The sequence below is a fragment of the Pelodiscus sinensis genome, chromosome 3, assembly GCF_052426305.1.
Source record: "Pelodiscus sinensis isolate ZL-2025 chromosome 3, ASM5242630v1, whole genome shotgun sequence".
Classification (NCBI taxonomy): domain Eukaryota; kingdom Metazoa; phylum Chordata; order Testudines; family Trionychidae; genus Pelodiscus; species Pelodiscus sinensis.
In genome coordinates this window covers 89,008,376-89,023,166 of record NC_143054.1, presented here as the reverse complement: position 1 = coordinate 89,023,166, position 14,791 = coordinate 89,008,376, and the positions used below count along the sequence as shown (strand labels likewise).

At 41.3% G+C, this 14,791-nt stretch overlaps 1 long non-coding RNA gene across 1 annotated transcript; it reads left to right on the top strand.

Moving 5' to 3' along the window:
* The first annotated feature begins 4,682 nt into the window (after positions 1-4,682).
* Positions 4,683-14,553, top strand: LOC142827625 (uncharacterized). The gene is made up of 3 exons (XR_012902321.2): positions 4,683-5,119; positions 5,798-5,861; positions 13,499-14,553. It is a non-coding gene; the product is annotated as an uncharacterized LOC142827625 (long non-coding RNA).
* Positions 14,554-14,791: the final 238 nt, after the last annotated feature.

Here is a 14,791-nt window from a genome sequence, read left to right as displayed (position 1 = left end):
CCGGGCACGTGGTGCATGCATGGTGTCGGAGCCAGCCCGGGCGCATGGTAAGCGCCGGCCCCGGGAGCGCTGCGAATTGGCTGCTTGCGCCCCCGAGCACGTGGCTATGGGGGGACCCGCCCGCCCCTGGGTGTGCATGTGTCCCCACCCTCTGGCGCCTGGCAGGCGAACGGCTATGCCCCCTGGCGCCCGGCGGCCTCTAAAGGTTGGGGACCACTGGTATAATGTCAAGCTTAACACTATTATTTTATCACAATAGATGGTGCTGTATTGAAAACAAACTATATCCCTTAAATAATTATCACTGTGTGTCCTATCTTGAGGCAGTGATATCATGTTGTTTAATAAAAATAAGGTGGCAGGAGGCTCCGTGGGCATTAGCCATATTTAATACACATTGCCAGTTTAGGAAAATTTTACATTATTTGGGTTTAACATAATATTTTCAAGTCTCAGTCTTCTTTCTTTCATCCAATAAAATTTCTATTTGAAATTAACGGGAGATGTCTATACCGAAGCTTAGGCTGGCTTAGCCACAATGCTTCATGGGTGTGAGTTTTTCATACTCTTGAGCAACATTTCTATGTTAATCTATATTTTAGGCGTAGCCTAGCCTAGGATAAATGGATAGAGTTCCTACTGATGTTTATTAGAATTTTCCTGTAGGAACATTTTTATTGCCTTTTGATTGATCAAACTAAAAGAGGACGTATGTTAAAATCTTATTTCCAATTAATCTTTTTTGTTGGTAATAGGTATATTTAGGCACTTAATGCTATGTTTGAAATTAGACCTACATTGGTCTGACTTTTAGATTATGAAGTATGGGAGGAGCTCTGAATGCTTAGAATCTTTGAAAATCAGGCTGTTTAAACCCCCAATTAAAAAAATAGCATCCAGTGATTTTTTGGGGTGCTTCAGAATTTGAGTGTCCAACTGGAGACACTTTCAGGGGAAGGGACCAATACAGAGCACTCACCCTCTCTTAAGCAGGAGCCTTTGCTGTGTCAAGAAAAATACAAGGCAACCAAAATCTCCAGTCATCTTGGAATATCTTGGTCCAGGTTCCTAAATCTAGAGTCTGGTGCCTACTTTTACATGTCCGTGTTTGAAAATGTTGGCCTTGGTGACTGTCAACCACCATCATGAAGTGACCAAGGACCTACCTCTTGATCAGGATCAACTGGCCTACTTTTACTTATATCGCCCTCATGTGAGAGACCTCATGGCTTTATTGTTTGGCTTCTGCAAAGACAAAATACTTTCCCTGCAGTAACATGTTGGAAAGTGATAGAGCTGGTGCTGTAATCAGAATACTGCTGAGTGCTTCAAAACCGGAAAAGATACCAGCAATATCTATAATATACTAGACAGAAGATGGAAAATTTAAATGCTTTGAACAGCTTCAGACCAGGAAATAAATAAAGAAATAAATAAACGTTCTGGGTGTGTAAAGAATGAACACATTTGAATGCTTGGCTGCTGTGGCCTTGAATGGTCTTAGCCTTAAGCAATGCAGGGAAAGAAAGGTGAAAAAGCCTTCAGCCCTATTTACATCCCTTGAAGAGTAAGCAACTCAAAATCTGTCCTATACTTTCCTAGTCCTAGTGCAATAAATATTCCATTGTTTCACTGACGCTCAGTATTTCTTATGACAGGGTTAATTCCTTACATCAATCAATAGGACTGGCCTGGTATGTTGGAAGGAAAAAAAAGAAGTCCATGGTGCACTCCGTGAAAGGGTGTTGAAGAAGCATGCTGCAGCCCTTGTTCTTGCTGTATTCACAATTATTTTGCCTTCCTCCAAAATAATATCTCGGAGAGGTCCCTCTGTGCCTAAAGAGATCTCTGCTAATACTCCTACTATGGAACTGTGTCTCAAGTACTAGAATTTAGTACTAGGTATTAATAACAGAACACAGGAGTGCTGACAGCCTCCCTGGGGCTCTTGGGCAAGGAGGGGGAGTCCAGGCTCTGTGCTCCTGAAAGAAGCAGGCCTGGGAGGTGGGGAGGGAGGGGGGAAGGAGGGGGGAAGAAGGAGGGCTGGGATCAGCCAGACCGCAAAGCTGCACAGAGCATGGCACTGGCTCCCTTCCCCCCACCCTTTGAGGTGCACGAAGTGGAGCTTCAGCAGCTATTTAAGGGCTTGGAGCTCTGGCTGCCACCACTATCACCATAGCACAGAGGACTGGACTTCATGATTTCTCAAAGTTCCTTTCAGGCCTACATTTCTGTGATTTAATAAACAAAGGCTGAATTCTGGGAGGGACTTACAGAGAGTCATGGAACCCTTCAGATGGGCATGCACATTAACAGAAATAAGGCTGGTATTGAACAACTTCCCTATTTTTCTTATAAATGCTCCTTTTGTTTTTTTCTTCACTCGCACGCTTTGGAGTTTTTCATATCTTATCATTTGTTATAGGGTCACATAAAGTAGCTGAAGCATGAATGATAAATAACATATAGCTTCCTAGGCAACATAAAGGCACTGGGCTACTAATCATGGCTGTACAGAGAGGCAGTGTATAGAATGTCATTACAGAGCTGAAATAAACATGTTCAGGGAGAATGTCAAGAGCCACATGGAATAAAAAGTGACACCACTAAGATAAATAAGATATTCTTAAAAGATAAATATTTATTTCCTGGAGGAAAGAAGTCATTCAAATTAATACATCTTCCCATCACTCTAATTTCCTCTGGTATTCAAGTACTGCAAAGATCACAGTACCATAGATGTTCTAATATGAGAGCATTACTTAATGGACATTACTAATAAGGTCCTAGCACATTTTGATTTTTTCACTTACACACAGAATCACATTATTATATGGGCAACCTTCATTCTGGTATTTTCTAACTTTTGAGTGCTTGATTTTGTAATCTTACAATCATTTAAGGCAGCCTTTTGTTGTAATATTCACATAGATGGAAACTCGTCCCTATCTTAAGGTCCAAGGAAGACCCAGACACCAGTTAAATGAATGGTGGAAATCCCATTTATTTCCATTATTGCAGGACCAAGACGTTATGGCTTGCTTATTTGGGATACAAATGATGCACTGGCCCTGCCTGACACTCTGTACAGGAATGAATTTTGCCTGAAGTTCACAGTAAACAGCAAAAAAGTTAATCATGCTAAATGCTCTAATAACGCCTACTAGGCTATGGTACTAATATCAGGCTGCAGTTTCTAGAGTCCCATTCTCAAAATTCTGAAATCCCAGCAAAACTCTGAATATAATACAACTGGATATGAGAAGCACAGAGAGAACTGATTTAAATGCAAATTGATTTGAATGAAAAATTCTCAGCAGGACTCTAACTCCTGACAGTAAAGTGTGTAATAGTTGCAGTTTTTGCATCTCAAGGGTAGCTCAATTCTAGAGAATATGTCAGGAAGTTAAACAGGCAACTCTCAACAACTGGCCTAAAATGGTATGAGGCTAGGATGACAATACTCCTTTAAGTTGCTAACATTTTAGTAAAAGCTATAAGAACTGTTTACAGTCCAATTTTCCCCCTACAATTCAAACAAGATGAAAAATACAAAGTGGATGAAAAAGCAAGTACCATAGCTGGCAGTATTAATTTCAAGAAAAATGGGCCTCTAAACTGTTCCGCTTTGTTGAAAACTGAGGGATTCTTAAAAAAAAAATCACTCTAAAGATGTACATCATTCCATCAAACTAAGGAAGGGTAAAGCATTGGTTGCATGGGTCTGCCAAATTTTGAACATATGAATAAATGAGATTTTCAAGATCATTCTGAAATTCTTTATTGTAACGAGCAGAGCAGCTTGAATATTTTTGACATCTTACAGAAAATAAGTATTTTTTCCCATGATTGATTACAAATGCAAAGACACGGTCTATAAAAACAATATTTTGGTTAGTTTCTAAGGTGCTACAGGACCACTAATTTTTAAAGTTTTTTAAGGTTACACATTAACACAGCTACCCTCTGAGACTTTTAAACATGATACAGTTATCAATTGACAAAGAGCATCAAAGCCCAGAGCATTCAAATACTTCAGTTTGGCTTAAACTGAAGTGGTAATACTGTGTAAATGATTTTCAAATGAGTCTGTACCAAGTAATTTCTGTGAATATGTAAGTATTACAGAGAAAGCCTCTGAATATATATGGTTCATTGGGTACACTGGACATGAGTGTACTATGCAAATGAGTAAATGTGTAGGTTGTAGAACCAGACAGTGTCATTCTATAGGCCCAGACTCATTGAAGGCATAATGGGTAAATATTTTTGTTCTTGTTTGTTATTGATTGTAGGGCCCAATCCTGCACCATTAGTTCCACTGGAGGCCATGTGATTGTCTTCTGTGTGAGAAGGATCAAGCCTAAATAGAAAAAAAAAGTCACTTGTAAATCTTATCTCCTGTACTCTATAGTTTTTGTATAAAATTCCAGTGTTTCCACAGAAATGCTGGCACATGCACATAGACAAGAGCCTGATTCTAGTTTTCTAGGCACCTTTTTGAAGATTGAAAAAAAATGATTATTTTTTCCACATGTGCCTAATGAAATACTGCAAGAAAGCTAGCATTTTTTTCTTGATCTGAAACAGGAAGCTCTGGACATTTTACAAAGAAGTTTGTCGTCTTAGGGCCTGATCCAGCACTCACTGAAATTGACGGAAAGACTTTTACTGACCCTTGTGGATGTTTGAGCAGGCTCTTAAAGATTATGTCCTAAGAGTCAAATCCTCAAAGGTATTTAGATACCTACCTCCTGTTAAAATCCATAGAGATTAGGGGCATAAATGTTTTTGAAGATCTGGGTCCAAATGCTTATACAGTTTACACAAAGTTCCTTCAATCTTAAAGTTTCCTTCTATATTCTGCCATATTATATACATTTTTCTCTCATTGTCTAGAAAAGGAAGAGCTCCTTTTCAAAACACAAATAATGGGGATCAGACAGAAAGAAATGAGGAGGCTCATCCAAATTAACTGGCAACATACTGTGCCAATTACAAGACCTAGCTTTCAGTGAAGTCACAAATTCCTCAGCATTACGAACAGAGTTTTGTTGCAGAACAAAGCAAAATAGGCTGCTTTCAACATGATTCCTCGTCTGTGTTTACCTTCTTGAAGGTTAGTAACTTTTGAATTCCAGCAATTACTACAGCTTCTGTTTTGTAGCAATTAGTTTTCTTCCTGTTATAACACATCCAATATGGTAAAGGTCAAATCAAAAGCTGACACATTCTCTTACTCTTTCATCTGTTTCTACAGAATGCATTGTGCTTTTTTTCACCCTTATGGAGCTGATCTTAATTGGCCTAAATGTGAGCATCCTGTGACATTTTAAAAGGACTCTTCTGAAGTTCTTTTAGGGAACTTTGTTAAAGTTGAATTTTGTAATGCAAAATAAGTAAAGTTACTGTTTCACACCCCTTATTCAGCTTCTGAATTGTCCTTTTTTGAGTTGCAGAGAAACTTTAAAAAAACTTCCGCATGGAAATATCAGGGTTTGATATTGAAATATTTGCATATTTACATAGCAATATTGTCTCAGTTGCTTAAACTAGAGATGGATAAGAACTGTGTGTCTTTGGTGCTTTATTTATTAAAGTTGTAGGGGTAGTGTCAGACAGTTGATAGTCTGCCTCAAAACTTGCGGTGGCTGGGTACCAAAATTCAATATAATGGCTGCTTCTGAGCACTGCATATGTGAGGTCATTTTGAGGGATAATGAGATGTGGTCTTTGGTGTTTTCAGTGTCTTCCTAACATTTAGTTCTTTTTTTTCTCTTTCCCTTATCTGATTCAGTTGGAACCAACTTACCTTATGTCTGCCTGAGAGAGAGTTTTGGATGACGGTTAGCTAATTGAGGGTAAGTCCAGGTAAGACAGAAGTTAAGGGTCTAATATGATTCTGTGACCTCAGTATAAATCAGAAGTGACTCCACTGAAATAAGTTGGTTTTATTTTATTATTAGCCTTTGCATAACATCTTGATGCCTCAAATGTAGTGGGCTGGGCATTGAATAAATACAGAGTAGAAGATAGTCCACACCATGCAGCACTTTCAAGCTAATTATCTTATCCTGGTTTAAAAATAGTGGATATCAGATGATTAGTAGACCTTAATTTAGCATTACCGGATGAAGCTAAATTGATATAAAACATTCCTAAACCAAAATGAAAACCACACTAGGAGACTACTTTGATTTTGTAGAATTATAGGTTTAGAAGAGACTGCAAGGGTGGTCCTAGTCTAATCCCCTGTCAAGATGCAGGATTTATTCTGTGTCAACCATCCAAGACAGATGACAAATCAGACTCCTTTTGAAAGTCTTCAGTGAAGGAACTTCCATGACTTTCCAGGGCAATCTGTTCCATTGTCTTGCTGTTCTCCTGTTATCCTGAGATTTAATATAACTCTTCTAAGGTGACTCGTAGGGGGGCGACACAACCCCTTAGATTGTCATGTGCCCCCTAGATATTAATTGTTGAAGATGGGTGCCCTCACTCTGTTCCCCCTCCTGTGCAGGCGTGAGTCTCCTCAGTAATCTATCAAACTGTAGTTTGAACCACTGTGCATTACCCTTAGAGGCAAGAGAGAAAAACTTTTCTCCATCTTTTTCATGGCAGCCTTTTAAGTATTTGAAAACTGCCATCATGTCATATATAAGAATGACCACACTGGGTCAGAAAAATATCCCGTCTTCTGACAATGTCCCCTGCTTTTATCTCCACTTCATCCTTTGCTCATATGGCCTGCATTCCCCATCCCTTTGATCATATTTGTCACTTACCTATGTATCCTTTCCAGATTCTCTACATCCTTTCTACATATTGGTGACAAACACTGGACAAAGTACTCCAGCTAAGACCTTACCTGCATTGAATAGAATGGCACTATCTTGTCCTTTGATTTTCATGCAAGGCCTCTGTTAATGCTATCTAATGGTGTGGGGGTGGTTTTTTTGGGGGGAGGGGGTTGTTTTGCAAAAGCATCGCACTGTTGACTCATACTGAGGTTCAAAGAATCATAGAACCATAGAGCTAGAAGATACCTCAGAAGGTCATCAAGTCCAGCCCCCTGTTCTAGGCAGAACCAATCCCACTAAATCAATCCAGCCAGGGCTTTGTCAAGCTGAGACTTCAACACCTCTAGGGATGGAGACTCCACTACTTTCCTAAGTAACCCATTCCAGTGCTTCACCACCCTCCTAGTGAAATAGTTTTTCCTAATATCCAACCTGGACCTCTCCCACCACAACTTGAGATCATTGCTCCTTGTTCTGCCATCTGTCACTACTGAGAGCTGCATTTCTCCATCCTCTTTGGAACCACCCTTAAGGAAGTTGAAGGCTGCTATCAAATCCCCCCTCATTCTTTGCTTCTGCAGACTAAACAGACCCAACTTCCTCGGCCTCTCCTCATAAGTCATATGCTCCAGCCCCCTAATCATTTTGGTTGTCCTCTGCTGGACCCTCTCCAATGCGTCCACATCCTTTTTGTAGTGGGGGGCCCAGAACTGGACACAATATTCCGATGTGGCCTCACCAGAGCCGAATAAAGGGGAATAATTACATCTCTGGATCTGCTGGCAATGCTCCTCTTAATGCAACCTAATATGCCATTGGCTACAAGGGCACACTGTTGACTCATATCCAGCTTCTCATCCACTGTAACCCCCAGGTCCTTTTCTGCAGAACTACTACTTAACTGGTTGGTCCCCAGCTTGTAACAATGCTTGGGATTCTTCCGTCTCAAGTGCAGGACTCTGCACTTGTCCTTGTTGAACCTCATCAGATTTCTTGTGGCCCAATCCTCCAATTTGCTAAGTCCCTCTGGACCCTCTCTCTTCCCTCCAGCGTATCTACCTCTCCCCCTAGCTTAGTGTTATCCACAAACTTGCTAAGAGTGCAATCCATCCCCTCATCCAGGTCATTAATAAAGATATTGAACAAAACCGGTCCTAGAACCGAACCTTGGGGCACTCGGCTAGAAACCGACCGCCATCCTGACATTGAGCTGTTGATCACTACCCGCTGGGCCCGGCCTTCTAGCCTCTTTCTATCCATCTTATCGTCCATTTATCCAATCCACATTCCCTTAATTTGCTGGCAAGAATATTGTGGGAGACCGTATTGAAAGCCTTGCTAAAGTCAAGGTGTATCACATCCACTGACTTTCCCACATCCACAGAGCCATTTACCTCATCATAGAAGCTAATCAGATTGGTCAGGCACGACTTGCCCTTTGTGAATCCATGCTGACTTTTCCTAATCACTTTCCTCTCCTCTAAGTGCCTGAAAATGGATTCCTTAAGGATCCCTTCCATGATTTTTCCAGGAACCGAGGTAAGACTGACCAAGGTAAGGTTGTGATCCATCAGGGTTCCCAAATTCTTCTGAATAGTTCTGCTGCCAAGTCAATTATCCCCCATTTTATATTTGTGCATTTGTTTTGTCTTTGTCCTTGCTGAATATCACTGAATTGTCTAGAGATCAGTTCTCCAAGTTATCAATACCCTTTGAATTTTAGTTTTATCCTCCAAACCCCCCTCACTTTGTGCCATCTGCAAATCTGATCAGTATGCTCTCCATGCCTACATCCAGGTCATTAAATAATGATGTTGAATAACACCAGACCCAAAACAGGTCCCTGTGGAACTCCATTCAAGCCTTCCCTCCAATCTGACATCATTCCACTAATAGTTACCCATTTGTTGTTGTATAACCAATTATGTAGCCACTTAGTAGTAGTTCTGTTGAGGACACATTTCTCCAGCTTACTTACCAAAATGTCATGTAGGTCTATGTCAAAATATATTTATCTAAATTAGTATATTAATAAATTTAGTTGAATCAGCAGAAGTATCTTGTGTATAAGATACTGTAAACCTAATATTGATAGATAGATGGAAACTACCAGAGCTTCCTTGAGCAAAGGCAGAACTGTCCCATCCATTGGACAGTCTGGGGCAACAGCCTCAGACCCCATGCATTGGGGGGCCCCACAGGACCCAGGGCAGCCCAGGAGACTAATGGGGGACCTTGCACCAGCAGCAGGGTTTGGGTCTGCCCCCACACTCACTGGCAGAAGGGGGAAGCAGAGTGACCCTGCCCCAGCCTGCTCCACTCCCTCAGCTCCCAGACACATCACTCGCAGGAGGGAACTTGGGGAAAGAGGAGGGACTGGACCTGCACTTACTGGTGGTGGAAAGCAGAGTCCCCCCCACAAGGTCACTAATGCCCTCAGCCACTTCTCTTGGGGAAGAAGGGTAGCAGGAAAGATGTGGAGAAATTGGAGAAGGTCCAGAGAAGAGCAATAAGAATGATTAAAGGTCTAGAGAATATGACTATGAAGGAAGGCTGAAGGAATTGTGTTTGTTTAGTTTAGAAAAGAGAAGATTGAAGGGGGACATGAGAGCCGTTTTCAGGTATCTAAAAGGGTGTCATAAGGAGGAGGGAAAAAACTTGTTCATCTTGGCCTCTGAGGATAAAACAAGAAGCAATGGGCTTTAACTGCAGCCAGGGAGGTTTAGATTGGACTTTAGGAAAAAGTTCCTAACTGTCAGGGTAGTCAAACACTGGAATAAATTGCCCAGGGAGGTTGTGGAATCCCCATCTCTGGAGATATTTAAGAGTAGGTTCGATAAATATCTATCAGGGATGGTCTAGACAGTATTTGGTCCTGCCATGGGGGTAGGAGACTGGACTAGATGACCTCTCGAGGTCCCTTCCAGTCATAGTATTCTATGATTCTATGATATATGCAAAATGGAATAGAATATGCCCTTTCATTATTATTTGATCAACCATTCTGCCGTGTCTTACATTGCTCTTTCAATGGAGGGATTATCTCCATATAACCTTAGTTTTGGCAGAGTAGCCTGGATATGTATCAGCTAAGAACTTGATTGAAACCATCTACTCAATTCTAAGAGGCCAATAACCTATCACAGGGCCCTGGCTGATCTGCTGCCCTTAACTTCTGTCTAAAATCACTGACAATAAAGGTAACATGAAGTTTCTGTAGGCAGCTTTAAAGTAGCTTGGAAAATGAAGATTTCAGGGTTAAAGATAGGAATTATTGAGATGGCAGGCAGTTTATAATTTATTGTCTGAAAAATAAAATCTGATGTCTTTGGTTATCACACAGCTAAGGCCAAATATTTATGTGTTTGTATGTTGGCCATCTAGTGAAACAAGCTTTCCATTGTGTCTGTGCTATAATAATTGCTGGTCTGAAACAAGGCCACAGCAGGACTATCCAGCATAAATCCTTTTCATTAGCTCTCAGTGTAGCAATTTACATGACCCTGGGCAACCATTTACAGTCCTACAACTTTCTAATTAATTAATTTCCTAAATAGTTTGATTCAGCATTTGCACTTGGATGATAGAATGAACTTGTGAGTCAAGGCAATGTATAAAGCCAAACGTGCTAATTCTGCCATCTGGGAATTGCAGCTGCATATCAGAGGGCTCACAGGGAACTAAAGAGACCTGCTTGTGGCTTTGTGCACAGCCTAGCATGTCTATATTTTTATAACACTCTGGTTTTCCTCCCATCAACATCCCCTCCACACATTTGCCCAGGAGGCTGGCCCCTAGCAGAGTACTGTTTGAAAGGGATAAACACACCAGGGCTGGCTTGTTAAACATTTGACAAGTGTTTGTGATATTTCACAGCTGGCCTGTGAAATGCCTGTAGAAAGACAGAGCATGGGGCTAGTTAGCAGTGCTTCATCAAGAGAGAAAAATACCATTTGATCTGGACTTTTAGGCTGCTTCATCCTTTTATCTGAGGAGATAGGTGCCTCATAGCTACCCAAGGTAGCTGTTGTGAGCTGGGTGAAACTTTGTTATGGGTTGAGATTAGTAGGTATGAACAGACCCTACAATTAACAGAACCCCATAAGTGAGACCTATGACAAAAGCTATGTATGAAGCCTTCCCCTCCTCCCTCCCCCTCCCCTGCCGCTTTTGGCTGGAAGTGTGTGTGTGAGACAGAACTCAGATAAGAACAGACCACAAGAGAGAGACAGCCTGAGGAAGCAACTGAAAGCAAAGTGGCTGACCCTATCTAAGGTGTCCAACCAGTTCTTAAGCAGTAGTTCTTATAGTGAACTAGCCACACTCCAACAGCCAAATAGCCACAACACTCAAGCCAATTAGCCACACTCAACCAGCCAAATAGCCACATGTGGCTAGTACCTAGCATGTTGGATGCCCTGGCCCTGCCTAGATGGAATTTGAGAGGAAATATTATGGGCTAGAGTGTAGACTAAAAGAGCACCCCTGGTGAAATGAGCTAAAGAAGTTGTTTCCTGCCAGTTGATTTACTCTGGAGCCGGAGACACAGGAGTTTGCGAATAAACAAAACTTCATCAAAGAAATTTCTATTCCCAATTGGGACAACCCCAAACTTTGATTGAAAGGGGCAAAAGAAAGCTTCTCCTTGCTCTCCTTCCCCTCTCCCCCAGCATCCACAAGTATTAGGCTTTGTCTACACTTAGCCACTTAAAGTGCAGACATGGCAGCGCTTTAAACTGAAAGGCTGCATCTAGACTGGCAAGTTTTTCTGCAAAAGCAATTGCTTTTGCGGAAGGACTTGCCAGCTGTCTACACTGGCCGCTTGATTTTGCGCAAAAGCACTGACGTTCTACTGTCCGAAATCAGTGCTTCTTGTTCAAATGCTTTGACATTCCCGTTCAGGCAAAAGCCCTTTTCTGGAAATGCTTTTGTGCAAAAGGACCAGTGTAGACAGCTGAAAACTGTTTTGCACAAAAAAGCCCCGATGGTGAAAATGGCAATCGGGGCTTTCTTGCGCAAAACCACGTCTAGATTGGCACGGACACTTTTCCGCAAAAAGTGCTATTGCAGAAAAGCATCTATGCCAATCTAGACGCTCTTTTCCGCAAATGCTTTTAACGGAAAAACTTTTCCGTTAAAAGCATTTGCGGAAAATCATGCCAATCTAGACGTAGCCAGCGTGTGGCCATGACCCGAGTGCTGGGGCAGCTCTCTCTGTAAACTACCTCTGTGAGGCAGGTGCGTGGCTAACAGTGCTGAGAGCCTGTTTATACTGGTGCTTCACTTGCTGTGCTTGATGGTGGTGGTAGGGAAGGGGGAGTTCACACGCCTGAGCCAGAAAGCTACAGCGCTGTAAAGAGCCAGTGTAGACTTGGCCTTAGTTAGGTGAGCAGTTAGGTTTGTTCCAGCAATTCACAGCCTCATTCTTCCTTTACATCCATTTCCTCCACTCCTGCTCCTTTGCTGCTGTGTCTTCTGTAGAAAGTCTTGGGCCACACTAAGGCCTTGTCTTTACTTGGAATTAGCCTCAGTTCATCAGTTGGTGTAGCTGCACAGGTGTAAATCCCAACTGTAGCAAATTGAACTGGTTCTAAGCACTAGTATATTCCACTGGTGCAAAGCATTGCTGTCTTCATCTGCTTCTGGAATTTGCAGTAGTGCACGCACGAGATATTGAATCCAACATATAACTCCCACTGCCACTGATCTGTCTTCTCCTTTCTTAACTCTGCCATCTACATGGACAAATACCTTTTATTTCTCTTTCCAAACTTTCTCATATGCCTTCTTTCATGTTATTGTATGCAGTCCCAGCATATTGTTGGGTGAAGCTTGAGGAGATAATATCTCTTATTGAATCAACCAACATCTGTTGGTCAGAGACAAGCTCTCAGGTTTATACAGAGTCCACCCTTAGGTTATGTCTACACCATACCCTTGGTCAGCAAAACTAGTCACTATGAAGTGTGAATATTCTAAGTGACATAAATTATACCAACATAAGCACTCTTATGCTCTATATTGGTGGGAGAGCATCTCCTTGCAACATAGCTTGTGACACTCACAGAGGTGGGTTTTTATGCTGATGATACTGCTGTGCTACTGCAGCACTATGCATATGCATGGCCTTAATGCTTGTCCTCTTCCCAGTGTCAGGATGGCATGCCAGCAGGAGGAAGGAAGACTCCTTGTTCTCTTCACCTCTTATATGAGCTAGGGACAATCTGCTTGTTCCACGTTCTGGTTTGAGAAGGTTTCATCTTGTGTAGTCAAAAAAGGAAACTTCCTCTGTGCCCCCATTTTCACATTATTGGCACATGGGAGACTCCCTGCCAAAATGTGCCCACTGGCATTGTAAGAAAATGAATCACGGATGTGGTGACTGGGGAGCCAAATGTTTATGGTGGATGAGAAACAAAAATGTCCAGGCTTGCTGCCATACAGAAAAAAAGCTTGTAAACCTTTTTTGTGAGTGGAGTCCTAACAAGGTGCAGTTATTTAACGCTGAGGATTTGAAGCTAGGTCATGAGCTCCAAATATGCTTTGCCATTGTTTCATTAGTGGCAGGAATGCTACAGAATGAGTGGTTTCCCTGTGGTCAGCATGCGTGCTATTAAAACTTAAAATCTGTGTAATGATGGCAAGAAGATAACCCCCACACACCAATCTCATTCCTCCTACCCACTTCTATTTTTCAGGCTGGACAGTAATCCTGTGGTATTTTCAGTGGAAATTCCAAGAGGAGAGTGCTTACAGAGGTATTTCCATCAATAACACAGGGACAAGACTACTGCTTTGGATATTTAACAGCAGAGAAAACAAATGACATTATCCATGCCAGTCAGAGATTAATCTAAGAAGCTTCATTTGAGGGGGCTGGAATTGACACAAAACAGATTTATTCATTGTTATTAGCATTGTTTATGCTATTCTTAACAGTCTGAAAAAAAGGGGAAGGGTCTAGGTACATAAAATCTAGAATGTTATTTGCTTGGACAGTGCTAGATGAGTGCAGAACTTTTGCTTGTCTCTCTTGGCCAGTATACCTCTTTGAAGCTGGCTGCTGTTTTCTTATGCTCCATTCTTTGGCAATTTGACAAGTTATGTGACCTGCCTTCAACAACCACATGTGAAGACACGTTCAGTGCGAAAAGGCTGAATCAATGTACTTTGTAGCTTCTTCACTGAAAAAGACTAAGAACCTTTGTGCATCAAACCTTTTCCTGTAACAGCTGGAAAAATACCAAGAAGCTTAAGCTGCTACCTACTGTGTATCACAGAGTGGAAATGGTTTGTGGAAATGCCAAAATGAAATATAAGTCAATATAAAGTTGTCAGTTAATAAAGGAAAGGTTGACAGTTGGAAAGAGTTCCATCATGCTGAAGAAATTTGAAAACTGTATATCATGGTTTTTGTTTTTTTTTTCTTGGAATGAAGCAAATAAAAGCTTAACTCTCTCTCCCTCTTAAATTATTGCTTGCAAATAGTGTCATTTTGTCTCCAGCTTCAGGGCTGACTAAGACATTTGCAAGGCAATATACGTGATTTTAAGTAGGTAGCTTGCTTTCCAAAAGACTTACTTAGAAGAAGGCCCTCAGGAATAGTCTATGAATAGAAAAATTATTATTCTGCCCTAGATAAAATAAGGGGGGAAATTATTTCATAAAAAGTATCTATATCTTTTCCACATGGAATTTATTTTAAAGAACTAAAGAGGGAGTATTTTCTAGTGGTTACAGCTGAGGGTCAGAACTGTGCCTATTTTTTTGTAATGAAAGTAAAATCATATATTTCCAATGTGATTTTATTGTGCGGTGTGTGTGTGTTTGTGTGTGTGTGTGTATGCGTGTGTGTCTCCTGAGAATATTCATGATTCATTACTTAGGAAAAAAATTGGCACAGAAGTTTTGAAGACAAATTCTTGCAATTCATCTTTTTAATTTTCATGTGGAAGTTCTGAGCAATGCACCTAAAACAACAAAATAATGAA